Here is a 14,179-nt window from a genome sequence, read left to right as displayed (position 1 = left end):
CACAGAAACGAAGACCCAACATAGCAATCAATCAATCAATCAATCACTAAAGAAATCTTAAAAAAAATTTGCTTATATTTAAAAAAAAACCATTACTTTAAAAAACCCGTGAAACAAAGACAGTGAGAGAGAGAGAAATTCTTACCAAATTCGTTCAGGGGCAGTGATGCCACCTGGATTGACCATACCTAGACCCACAGGTGATTGAGACATAAGGGTGGACACTCAGGGGCTGAGAGGTTTGGTGAGGTTGGGGGAGCAAACGCAGACCCTTTAAAGGAATACTGCGTGGTACCCATCCCATGGGTCCCAAATCTCCAGGTTCAAGGGCATCTTCCTACATCGAAAACATGCATGAGAAACCCAGAAGATGGTACACCGTGTGATTGGGAAAGGTTTCTAAAACGCACGTCATTTCTCATCTCCTTGTGCTCGGGTTCGCCATTCCAGCCGCTTTACTAGCAATCTCCCTCCTTGGAGAATCAGCACCTTTAACCTCCTGTTCCGTACAGGTTGCAATTTGTCCTGAGGATGAACGGGAAGAGGGGGAACCAATGAGAGACTAGCTCTAGGTGTTGGGACAGGCACAGCTCACTCTATTTTCCCATCAGGAAGAAGAATTAACCACAGGCTCAGCCTGCGCCCGGAACCAGAATAGGGCCTGAAGCAATCCTGCGCTTTTGCGGCCAGCCTTCAAGAAAGCGAGTTGAAAAATGGAGCTCAGGGGCACTGCAATTCACAAACCTGCAGAGTTATAAATGATAACTCTCGTCCACAAATATATCGAGGGAAGGCAACGAAGAGGATCTGAAAGCAAGGCAGAATTGCAGGAAACAGATTTCAGGAGGTAGATTCGAATCGCCTTTAAAGCACAGGAAAAGCGGCGAAACCTCGACAATGATGCCCTTGGCCAAAAAGGGCGTACGTTTTTTCCTGAATATATTCAGGAAAAAACGCATACGCCCTTTTTGGCCAACCAAGCAACCTGGAAAGGCAAATCAGCGCTACAAAGAAGTCTCGCTTCCCATCGGTCAAAAGGGCCATGCTGAATAAAGTCTCAAAACCAGAAATGCAGGACAGGCCATGGAGAAACGGGAGCCTTGCTACGCTGATGGGCGGGATGTAAATTGCCAACAGCCACTCTGGAGAAGTGTACGGTGTGTCCTGAAACATCTAAAAAACTCAGCTTACAGAGCATAGGGCACTTCCACTCATGGGCTTATAAATTGGGAAAACTAAAAATCAGCAAGACACAGGCACCCCAAAGTTTAAGGCTGCTCTGTTGACAAGAACCTCCACTTCGTTACACCTTAAATATCCCAGGAAAGAGGAAAATGGATAAAGAAGTTGTGGTCCTTATGCACAAAGGAATATCACTCAGCCATGAAATCAACGTCATAAGGCTAGTAGCAGCATGATGAGTGGATTTAGGTACGACGATTCTAAGTGAAATAAGTCACACAGAAAAAGACTCAGATCCTAAGATATCACTTATAGAGGGAATGTAAAAACCGCTACACTTGAACTGAACTACAAAACGGAACAGAGTCACACGTTTAGAAAACACACTATGGCTGCTTAACGGGAAAGGAGAGGTGGGGTGATGCATAAAACAAGGGTTTGAAATTAGCTCAGATACCATTCCATAAACCCAATATGTAATAGACAAGACCTACTCCTTGCTCAGTGAACTGGACTCAACACCCCCTATTCACCGCCCTCGAATATATCTGACTAGTAAGAATCTTAAAACCTATGTATTGATATCTCTCTGTAAGTGAGACTTGTGGATGTAAAGCGGCATAAACACAGCAGTGAAAAGCAGCTAAACCCCATTACAAAAATCAATTACTGGGCTTCCCTGGTTGCGCAGTGGTTGAGAATCTGCCTGCTAATGCAGGAAACACGGGTTCGAGCCCTGGTCTGGGAAGATCCCACATGCCGTGGAGCAACTAGGCCCGTGAGCCACAACTACTGAGCCTGCGCGTCTGGAGCCTGTGCTCCGCAACAAGAGAGGCCACAATAGTGAGAGGCCCGTGCACCGCGATGAAGAGTGGCCCCCACTTGCCACAACTGGAGAAAGCCCTAGCACAGAAACGAAGACCCAACATAGCAATCAATCAATCAATCAATCACTAAAGAAATCTTAAAAAAAATTTGCTTATATTTAAAAAAAAACCATTACTTTAAAAAACCCGTGAAACAAAGACAGTGAGAGAGAGAGAAATTCTTACCAAATTCGTTCAGGGGCAGTGATGCCACCTGGATTGACCATACCTAGACCCACAGGTGATTGAGACATAAGGGTGGACACTCAGGGGCTGAGAGGTTTGGTGAGGTTGGGGGAGCAAACGCAGACCCTTTAAAGGAATACTGCGTGGTACCCATCCCATGGGTCCCAAATCTCCAGGTTCAAGGGCATCTTCCTACATCGAAAACATGCATGAGAAACCCAGAAGATGGTACACCGTGTGATTGGGAAAGGTTTCTAAAACGCACGTCATTTCTCATCTCCTTGTGCTCGGGTTCGCCATTCCAGCCGCTTTACTAGCAATCTCCCTCCTTGGAGAATCAGCACCTTTAACCTCCTGTTCCATACAGGTTGCAATTTGTCCTGAGGATGAACGGGAAGAGGGGGAACCAATGAGAGACTAGCTCTAGGTGTTGGGACAGGCACAGCTCACTCTATTTTCCCATCAGGAAGAAGAATTAACCACAGGCTCAGCCTGCGCCCGGAACCAGAATAGGGCCTGAAGCAATCCTGCGCTTTTGCGGCCAGCCTTCAAGAAAGCGAGTTGAAAAATGGAGCTCAGGGGCACTGCAATTCACAAACCTGCAGAGTTATAAATGAAAACTCTCGTCCACAAATATATCGAGGGAAGGCAACGAAGAGGATCTGAAAGCAAGGCAGAATTGCAGGAAACAGATTTCAGGAGGTAGATTCGAATCGCCTTTAAAGCACAGGAAAAGCGGCGAAACCTCGACAATGATGCCCTTGGCCAAAAAGGGCGTACGTTTTTTCCTGAATATATTCAGGAAAAAACGCATACGCCCTTTTTGGCCAACCAAGCAACCTGGAAAGGCAAATCAGCGCTACAAAGAAGTCTCGCTTCCCATCGGTCAAAAGGGCCATGCTGAATAAAGTGTCAAAACCAGAAATGCAGGACAGGCCATGGAGAGACGGGAGCCTTGCTACGCTGATGGGCGGGATGTAAATTGCCAACAGCCACTCTGGAGAAGTGTACGGTGTGTCCTGAAACATCTAAAAAACTCAGCTTACAGAGCATAGGGCACTTCCACTCATGGGCGTATAAATTGGGAAAACTAAAAATCAGCAAGACACAGGCATCCCAAAGTTTAGGGCTGCTCTGTTGACAAGAACCTCCACTTCGTTACACCTTAAATATCCCAGGAAAGAGAAAAATGGATAAAGAAGTTGTGGTCCTTATGTACAATGGAATATCACTCAGCCATGAAATCAACCTCATAAGGCTAGTAGCAGCATGATGAGTGGATTTAGGTATGACGATTCTAAGTGAAATAAGTCACACAGAAAAAGACTCAGATCCTAAGATATCACTTATAGAGGGAATGTAAAAACCGCTACACTTGAACTGAATTACAAAACAGAATAGAGTCACACGTTTAGAAAACACACTATGGCTGCTTAACGGGAAAGGAGAGGTGGGGTGATGCATAAAACAAGGGTTTCAAATTAGCTCAGATACCGTTCCATAAACCCAATATGTAATAGACAAGACCTACTCCTTGCTCAGTGAACTGGACTCAACACCCCCTATTCACCACCCAAGAATATATCTGACTAATAAGAATGTTAAAACCTATGTATTGATATCTCTCTGTAAGTGAGTCAAGTGGGTGTAAAGCGGCAGAAACACAGCAGTGAAAAGCAGCTAAACCCCATTATAAAAATCAAATACTTTAAAATACCCGTGAACAAAGACCGTGAAAGAGAGAGAAATTCTTACAAAATTCGTTCAGGGGCTGTGATGCCACCTGGATTGACCATATCTAGACCCACAGCTGATTGAGACATAAGGATGGACCCTCTTGGGGCTGAGAGTTTTGGTGAGGTTGGGGGAGCAAACGCAGACCCTTTAAAGGAATACTGCGTGGTACCCATCCCATGGGTCCCAAATCTCCAGGTTCAAGGGTATCTTCCTACATCGAAAACATGCATGAGAAACCCAGAAGATGGTACACCGTGTGATCGGGAAAGGTTTCTAAAACGCACGTCATTTCTCATCTCCTTGTGCTCGGGTTCCCCATTCCAGCCGCTTTACTAGCAATCTCCCTCCTTGGAGAATCAGCACCTTTAACCTCCTGTTCCGTACAGGTTGCAATTTGTCCTGAGGATGAACGGGAAGAGGGGGAACCAATGAGAGACTAGCTCTAGGTGTTGGGACAGGCACAGCTCACTCTATTTTCCCATCAGGAAGAAGAATTACCCACAGGCTCAGCCTGCGCCCGGAACCAGAATAGGGCCTGAAGCAATCCTGCGCTTTTGCGGCCAGCTCCCAAGAAAGCGAGTTGAAAAATGGAGCTCAGGGGCACTGCAATTCACAAACCTGCAGAGTTAAAAATGATAACTCTCGGCCACAAATATTTTGAGGGAAGGCAACGAAGAGGATTTGAAAGCAAGGCAGAATTGCAGGAAACAGATTTCAGGAGGTAGATTCGAATCGCCTTTAAAGCATAGGAAAAGCGGCGAAACCTCGACAATGATGCCCTTGGCCAAAAAGGGCGTATGCGTTTTTTCCTGAATATATTCAGGAAAAAACGCATACGCCCTTTTTGGCCAACCAAGCAACCTGGAAAGGCAAATCAGCGCTACAAAGAAGTCTCGCTTCCCATCGGTCAAAAGGGCCATGCTGAATAAAGTGTCAAAACCAGAAATGCAGGACAGGCCATGGAGAAACGGGAGCCTTGCTACGCTGATGGGCGGGATGTAAATTGCCAACAGCCACTCTGGAGAAGTGTACGGTGTGTCCTGAAACATCTAAAAAACTCAGCTTACAGAGCATAGTGCACTTCCACTCATGGGCGTATAAATTGGGAAAACTAAAAATCAGCAAGACACAGGCATCCCAAAGTTTAGGGCTGCTCTGTTGACAAGAACCTCCACTTCGTTACACCTTAAATATCCCAGGAAAGAGAAAAATGGATAAAGAAGTTGTGGTCCTTATGTACAATGGAATATCACTCAGCCATGAAATCAACCTCATAAGGCTAGTAGCAGCATGATGAGTGGATTTAGGTACGACGATTCTAAGTGAAATAAGTCACACAGAAAAAGACACTTATCAGAAGATATCACTTTTAGAGGGAATGGAAAAACCGCTACACTTGAACTGAATTACAAAACAGAATAGAGTCACACGTTTAGAAAACACACTATGGCTGCTTAACGGGAAAGGAGAGGTGGGGTGATGCATAAAACAAGGGTTTGAAATTAGCTCAGATACCGTTCCATAAACCCAATATGTAATAGACAAGACCTACTCCTTGCTCAGTGAACTGGACTCAACACCCCCTATTCACCGCTCAAGAATATATCTGACTAGTAAGAATGTTAAAACCTATGTATTGATATCTCTCTGTAAGTGAGTCAAGTGGGTGTAAAGCGGCAGAAACACAGCAGTGAAAAGCAGCTAAACCCCATTATAAAAATCAAATACTTTAAAATACCCGTGAACAAAGACCGTGAAAGAGAGAGAAATTCTTACAAAATTCGTTCAGGGGCTGTGATGCCACCTGGATTGACCATATCTAGACCCACAGCTGATTGAGACATAAGGATGGACCCTCTTGGGGCTGAGAGGTTTGGTGAGGTTGGGGGAGCAAACGCAGACCCTTTAAATAAATACTGCGTGGTACCCATCCCATGGGTCCCAAATCTCCAGGTTCAAGGGCATCTTCCTACATCGAAAACATGCATCAGAAACCCAGAAGATGGTACACCGTGTGATCGGGAAAGGTTTCTAAAACGCACGTCATTTCTCATCTCCTTGTGCTCGGGTTCGCCATTCCAGCCGCTTTACTAGCAATCTCCCTCCTTGGAGAATCAGCACCTTTAACCTCCTGTTCCGTACAGGTTGCAATTTGTCCTGAGGATGAACGGGAAGAGGGGGAACCAATGAGAGACTAGCTCTAGGTGTTGGGACAGGCACAGCTCACTCTATTTTCCCATCAGGAAGAAGAATTAACCACAGGCTCAGCCTGCGCCCGGAACCAGAATAGGGCCTGAAGCAATCCTGCGCTTTTGCGGCCAGCCTTCAAGAAAGCGAGTTGAAAAATGGAGCTCAGGGGCACTGCAATTCACAAACCTGCAGAGTTAAAAATGATAACTCTCGGCCACAAATATTTTGAGGGAAGGCAACGAAGAGGATTTGAAAGCAAGGCAGAATTGCAGGAAACAGATTTCAGGAGGAAGATTCGAATCGCCTTTAAAGCACAGGAAAAGCGGCGAAACCTCGACAATGATGCCCTTTGCCAAAAAGGGCGTATGCGTTTTTTCCTGAATATATTCAGGAAAAAACGCATACGCTCTTTTTGGCCAACCAAGCAACCTGGAAAGGCAAATCAGCGCTACAAAGAAGTCTCGCTTCCCATCGGTCAAAAGGGCCATGCTGAATAAAGTGTCAAAACCAGAAATGCAGGACAGGCCATGGAGAGACGGGAGCCTTGCTACGCTGATGGGCGGGATGTAAATTGCCAACAGCCACTCTGGAGAAGTGTACGGTGTGTCCTGAAACATCTAAAAAACTCAGCTTACAGAGCATAGGGCACTTCCACTCATGGGCGTATAAATTGGGAAAACTAAAAATCAGCAAGACACAGGCATCCCAAAGTTTAGGGCTGCTCTGTTGACAAGAACCTCCACTTCGTTACACCTTAAATATCCCAGGAAAGAGAAAAATGGATAAAGAAGTTGTGGTCCTTATGTACAATGGAATATCACTCAGCCATGAAATCAACCTCATAAGGCTAGTAGCAGCATGATGAGTGGATTTAGCTACGACGATTCTAAGTGAAATAAGGCACACAGAAAAAGACACTTATCATAAGATATCACTTATAGAGGGAATGGAAAAACCGCTACACTTGAACTGAATTACAAAACAGAATAGAGTCACACGTTTAGAAAACACACTATGGCTGCTTAACAGGAACGGAGAGGTGGGGTGATGCATAAAACAAGGGTTTCAAATTAGCTCAGATACCGTTCCATAAACCCAATATGTAATAGACAAGACCTACTCCTTGCTCAGTGAACTGGACTCAACACCCCCTATTCACCACCCAAGAATATATCTGACTAATAAGAATGTTAAAACCTATGTATTGATATCTCTCTGTAAGTGAGTCAAGTGGGTGTAAAGCGGCAGAAACACAGCAGTGAAAAGCAGCTAAACCCCATTATAAAAATCAAATCCTTTAAAATACCCGTGAACAAAGACCGTGGAAGAGAGAGAAATTCTTACAAAATTCGTTCAGGGGCTGTGATGCCACCTGGATTGACCATATCTAGACCCACAGCTGATTGAGACATAAGGATGGACCCTCTTGGGGCTGAGAGGTTTGGTGAGGTTGGGGGAGCAAACGCAGACCCTTTAAAGGAATACTGCGTGGTACCCATCCCATGGGTCCCAAATCTCCAGGTTCAAGGGTATCTTCCTACATCGAAAACATGCATCAGAAACCCAGAAGATGGTACACCGTGTGATCGGGAAAGGTTTCTAAAACGCTCCTCATTTCTCATCTCCTTGTGCTCGGGTTCGCCATTCCAGCCGCTTTACTAGCAATCTCCCTCCTTGGAGAATCAGCACCTTTAACCTCCTGTTCTGTACAGGTTGCAATTTGTCCTGAGGATGAACGGGAAGAGGGGGAACCAATGAGAGACTAGCTCTAGGTGTTGGGACAGGCACAGTTTACTCTATTTTCCCATCAGGAAGAAGAATTAACCACAGGCTCAGCCTGCGCCCGGAACCAGAATAGGGCCTGAAGCAATCCTGCGATTTTGCGGCCAGCTCCCAAGAAAGCGAGTTGAAAAATGGAGCTCAGGGGCACTGCAATTCACAAACCTGCAGAGTTATAAATGATAACTCTCGTGCACAAATATATTGAGGGAAGGCAACGAAGAGGATTTGAAAGCAAGGCAGAATTGCAGGAAACAGATTTCAGGAGGTAGATTCGAATCGCCTTTAAAGCACAGGAAAAGCGGCAAAACCTCGACAATGATGCCCTTGGCCAAAAAGGGCGTATGCGTTTTTTCCTGAATATATTCAGGAAAAAACGCATACGCCCTTTTTGGCCAACCAAGCAACCTGGAAAGGCAAATCAGCGCTACAAAGAAGTCTCGCTTCCCATCGGTCAAAAGGGCCATGCTGAATAAAGTGTCAAAACCAGAAATGCAGGACAGGCCATGGAGAAACGGGAACCTTGCTACGCTGATGGGCGGGATGTAAATTGCCAACAGCCACTCTGGAGAAATGTACGGTGTGTCCTGAAACATCTAAAAAACTCAGCGTACAGAGCATAGGGCACTTCCACTCATGGGCGTATAAATTGGGAAAACTAAAAATCAGCAAGACACAGGCACCCCAAAGTTTAAGGCTGCTCTGTTGACAAGAACCTCCACTTCGTTACACCTTAAATATCCCAGGAAAGAGGAAAATGGATAAAGAAGTTGTGGTCCTTATGCACAAAGGAATATCACTCAACCATGAAATCAACGTCATAAGGCTAGTAGCAGCATGATGAGTGGGTTTAGGTACGACGATTCTAAGTGAAATAAGTCACACAGAAAAAGACTCAGATCCTAAGATATCACTTATAGAGGGAATGTAAAAACCGCTACACTTGAACTGAACTACAAAACAGAACAGAGTCACACGTTTAGAAAACACACTATGGCTGCTTAACGGGAAAGGAGAGGTGGGGTGATGCATAAAACAAGGGTTTGAAATTAGCTCAGATACCATTCCATAAACCCAATATGTAATAGACAAGACCTACTCCTTGCTCAGTGAACTGGACTCAACACCCCCTATTCACCGCCCTCGAATATATCTGACTAGTAAGAATCTTAAAACCTATGTATTGATATCTCTCTGTAAGTGAGACTTGTGGATGTAAAGCGGCATAAACACAGCAGTGAAAAGCAGCTAAACCCCATTACAAAAATCAATTACTAAGCTTCCCTGGTTGCGCAGTGGTTGAGAATCTGCCTGCTAATGCAGGAAACACGGGTTCGAGCCCTGGTCTGGGAAGATCCCACATGCCGTGGAGCAACTAGGCCCGTGAGCCACAACTACTGAGCCTGCGCGTCTGGAGCCTGTGCTCCGCAACAAGAGAGGCCACAATAGTGAGAGGCCCGCGCACCGCGATGAAGAGTAGCCCCCACTTGCCACAACTGGAGAAAGCCCTAGCACAGAAACGAAGACCCAACATAGCAATCAATCAATCAATCAATCACTAAAGAAATCTTAAAAAAAATTTGCTTATATTTAAAAAAAAAACCATTACTTTAAAAAACCCGTGAAACAAAGACAGTGAGAGAGAGAGAAATTCTTACCAAATTCGTTCAGGGGCAGTGATGCCACCTGGATTGACCATACCTAGACCCACAGGTGATTGAGACATAAGGGTGGACACTCAGGGGCTGAGAGGTTTGGTGAGGTTGGGGGAGCAAACGCAGACCCTTTAAAGGAATACTGCGTGGTACCCATCCCATGGGTCCCAAATCTCCAGGTTCAAGGGCATCTTCCTACATCGAAAACATGCATGAGAAACCCAGAAGATGGTACACCGTGTGATCGGGAAAGGTTTCTAAAACGCTCCTCATTTCTCATCTCCTTGTGCTCGGGTTCGCCATTCCAGCCGCTTTACTAGCAATCTCCCTCCTTGGAGAATCAGCACCTTTAACCTCCTGTTCCGTACAGGTTGCAATTTGTCCTGAGGATGAACGGGAAGAGGGGGAACCAATGAGAGACTAGCTCTAGGTGTTGGGACAGGCACAGCTCACTCTATTTTCCCATCAGGAAGAAGAATTAACCACAGGCTCAGCCTGCGCCCGGAACCAGAATAGGGCCTGAAGCAATCCTGCGCTTTTGCGGCCAGCCTTCAAGAAAGCGAGTTGAAAAATGGAGCTCAGGGGCACTGCAATTCACAAACCTCCAGAGTTATAAATGATAACTCGTCCACAAATATATCGAGGGAAGGCAACGAAGAGGATCTGAAAGCAAGGCAGAATTGCACGAAACAGATTTCAGGAGGTAGATTCGAATCGCCTTTAAAGCACAGGAAAAGCGGCGAAACCTCGACAATGATGCCCTTGGCCAAAAAGGGCGTATGCGTTTTTTCCTGAATATATTCAGGAAAAAACGCATACGCCCTTTTTGGCCAACCAAGCAACCTGGAAAGGCAAATCAGCGCTACAAAGAAGTCTCGCTTCCCATCGGTCAAAAGGGCCATGCTGAATAAAGTGTCAAAACCAGAAATGCAGGACAGGCCATGGAGAAACGGGAGCCTTGCTACGCTGATGGGCGGGATGTAAATTGCCAACAGCCACTCTGGAGAAGTGTACGGTGTGTCCTGAAACATCTAAAAAACTCAGCTTACAGAGCATAGGGCACTTCCACTCATGGGCGTATAAATTGGGAAAACTAAAAATCAGCAAGACACAGGCATCCCAAAGTTTAGGGCTGCTCTGTTGACAAGAACCTCCACTTCGTTACACCTTAAATATCCCAGGAAAGAGAAAAATGGATAAAGAAGTTGTGGTCCTTATGTACAATGGAATATCACTCAGCCATGAAATCAACGTCATAAGGCTAGTAGCAGCATGATGAGTGGATTTAGCTACGACGATTCTAAGTGAAATAAGGCACACAGAAAAAGACACTTATCATAAGATATCACTTATAGAGGGAATGGAAAAACCGCTACACTTGAACTGAATTACAAAACAGAATAGAGTCACACGTTTAGAAAACACACTATGGCTGCTTAACAGGAATGGAGAGGTGGGGTGATGCATAAAACAAGGGTTTCAAATTAGCTCAGATACCGTTCCATAAACCCAATATGTAATAGACAAGACCTACTCCTTGCTCAGTGAACTGGACTCAACACCCCCTATTCACCACCCAAGAATATATCTGACTAATAAGAATGTTAAAACCTATGTATTGATATCTCTCTGTAAGTGAGTCAAGTGGGTGTAAAGCGGCAGAAACACAGCAGTGAAAAGCAGCTAAACCCCATTATAAAAATCAAATACTTTAAAATACCCGTGAACAAAGACCGTGAAAGAGAGAGAAATTCTTACAAAATTCGTTCAGGGGCTGTAATGCCACCTGGATTGACCATATCTAGACCCACAGCTGATTGAGACATAAGGATGGACCCTCTTGGGGCTGAGAGGTTTGGTGAGGTTGGGGGAGCAAACGCAGACCCTTTAAAGGAATACTGCGTGGTACCCATCCCATGGGTCCCAAATCTCCAGGTTCAAGGGTATCTTCCTACATCGAAAACATGCATCAGAAACCCAGAAGATGGTACACCGTGTGATCGGGAAAGGTTTCTAAAACGCTCCTCATTTCTCATCTCCTTGTGCTCGGGTTCGCCATTCCAGCCGCTTTACTAGCAATCTCCCTCCTTGGAGAATCAGCACCTTTAACCTCCTGTTCTGTACAGGTTGCAATTTGTCCTGAGGATGAACGGGAAGAGGGGGAACCAATGAGAGACTAGCTCTAGGTGTTGGGACAGGCACAGCTCACTCTATTTTCCCATCAGGAAGAAGAATTAACCACAGGCTCAGCCTGCGCCCGGAACCAGAATAGGGCCTGAAGCAATCCTGCGCTTTTGCGGCCAGCTCCCAAGAAAGCGAGTTGAAAAATGGAGCTCAGGGGCACTGCAATTCACAAACCTGCAGAGTTATAAATGATAACTCTCGGCCACAAATATATTGAGGGAAGGCAACGAAGAGGATTTGAAAGCAAGGCAGAATTGCAGGAAACAGATTTCAGGAGGTAGATTCGAATCGCCTTTAAAGCACAGGAAAAGCGGCGAAACCTCGACAATGATGCCCTTGGCCAAAAAGTGCGTACGTTTTTTCCTGAATATATTCAGGAAAAAACGCATACGCCCTTTTTGGCCAACCAAGCAACCTGGAAAGGCAAATCAGCGCTACAAAGAAGTCTCGCTTCCCATCGGTCAAAAGGGCCATGCTGAATAAAGTGTCAAAACCAGAAATGCAGGACAGGCCATGGAGAAACGGGAGCCTTGCTACGCTGATGGGCGGGATGTAAATTGCCAACAGCCACTCTGGAGAAGTGTACGGTGTGTCCTGAAACATCTAAAAAACTCAGCTTACAGAGCATAGGGCACTTCCACTTATGGGCGTATAAATTGGGAAAACTAAAAATCAGCAAGACACAGGCATCCCAAAGTTTAGGGCTGCTCTGTTGACAAGAACCTCCACTTCGTTACACCTTAAATATCCCAGGAAAGAGAAAAATGGATAAAGAAGTTGTGGTCCTTATGTACAATGGAATATCACTCAGCCATGAAATCAACCTCATAAGGCTAGTAGCAGCATGATGAGTGGATTTAGGTATGACGATTCTAAGTGAAATAAGTCACACAGAAAAAGACTCAGATCCTAAGATATCACTTATAGAGGGAATGTAAAAACCGCTACACTTGAACTGAATTACAAAACAGAATAGAGTCACACGTTTAGAAAACACACTATGGCTGCTTAACGGGAAAGGAGAGGTGGGGTGATGCATAAAACAAGGGTTTCAAATTAGCTCAGATACCGTTCCATAAACCCAATATGTTATAGACAAGACCTACTCCTTGCTCAGTGAACTGGACTCAACACCCCCTATTCACCGCACAAGAATATATCTGAGTAGTAAGAATGTTAAAACCTATGTATTGATATCTCTCTGTAAGTGAGTCAAGTGGGTGTAAAGCGGCAGAAACACAGCAGTGAAAAGCAGCTAAACCCCATTATAAAAATCAAATACTTTAAAATACCCGTGAACAAAGACCGTGAAAGAGAGAGAAATTCTTACAAAATTCGTTCAGGGGCTGTGATGCCACCTGGATTGACCATATCTAGACCCACAGCTGATTGAGACATAAGGATGGACCCTCTTGGGGCTGAGAGGTTTGGTGAGGTTGGGGAGCAAACGCAGACCCTTTAAAGGAATACTGCGTGGTACCCATCCCATGGGTCCCAAATCTCCAGGTTCAAGGGTATCTTCCTACATCGAAAACATGCATCAGAAACCAAGAAGATGGTACACCGTGTGATCGGGAAAGGTTTCTAAAACGCTCCTCATTTCTCATCTCCTTGTGCTCGGGTTCGCCATTCCAGCCGCTTTAATAGCAATCTCCCTCCTTGAAGAATCAGCACCTTTAACCTCCTGTTCCGTACAGGTTGCAATTTGTCCTGAGGATCAACGGGAAGAGGGGGAACCAATGAGAGACTAGCTCTAGGTGTTGGGACAGGCACAGCTCACTCTATTTTCCCATCAGGAAGAAGAATTAACCACAGGCTCAGCCTGCGCCCGGATCCAGAATAGGGCCTGAAGCAATCCTGCGCTTTTGCGGCCAGCTCCCAAGAAAGCGAGTTGAAAAATGGAGCTCAGGGGCACTGCAATTCACAAACCTGCAGAGTTAAAAATGATAACTCTCGGCCACAAATATTTTGAGGGAAGGCAACGAAGAGGATTTGAAAGCAAGGCAGAATTGCAGGAAACAGATTTCAGGAGGTAGATTCGAATCGCCTTTAAAGCACAGGAAAAGCGGCGAAACCTCGACAATGATGCCCTTGGCCAAAAAGGGCGTATGCGTTTTTTCCTGAATATATTCAGGAAAAAACGCATACGCCCTTTTTGGCCAACCAAGCAACCTGGAAAGGCAAATCAGCGCTACAAAGAAGTCTCGCTTCCCATCGGTCAAAAGGGCCATGCTGAATAAAGTGTCAAAACCAGAAATGCAGGACAGGCCATGGAGAAACGGGAGCCTTGCTACGCTGATGGGCGGGATGTAAATTGCCAACAGCCACTCTGGAGAAGTGTACGGTGTGTCCTGAAACATCTAAAAAACTCAGCTTACAGAGCATAGGGCACTTCCACTC

This window comes from Balaenoptera acutorostrata, chromosome 7 (assembly GCF_949987535.1).
Source record: "Balaenoptera acutorostrata chromosome 7, mBalAcu1.1, whole genome shotgun sequence".
NCBI lineage: Eukaryota > Metazoa > Chordata > Mammalia > Artiodactyla > Balaenopteridae > Balaenoptera > Balaenoptera acutorostrata.
This window is presented reverse-complemented; position numbering follows the sequence as displayed.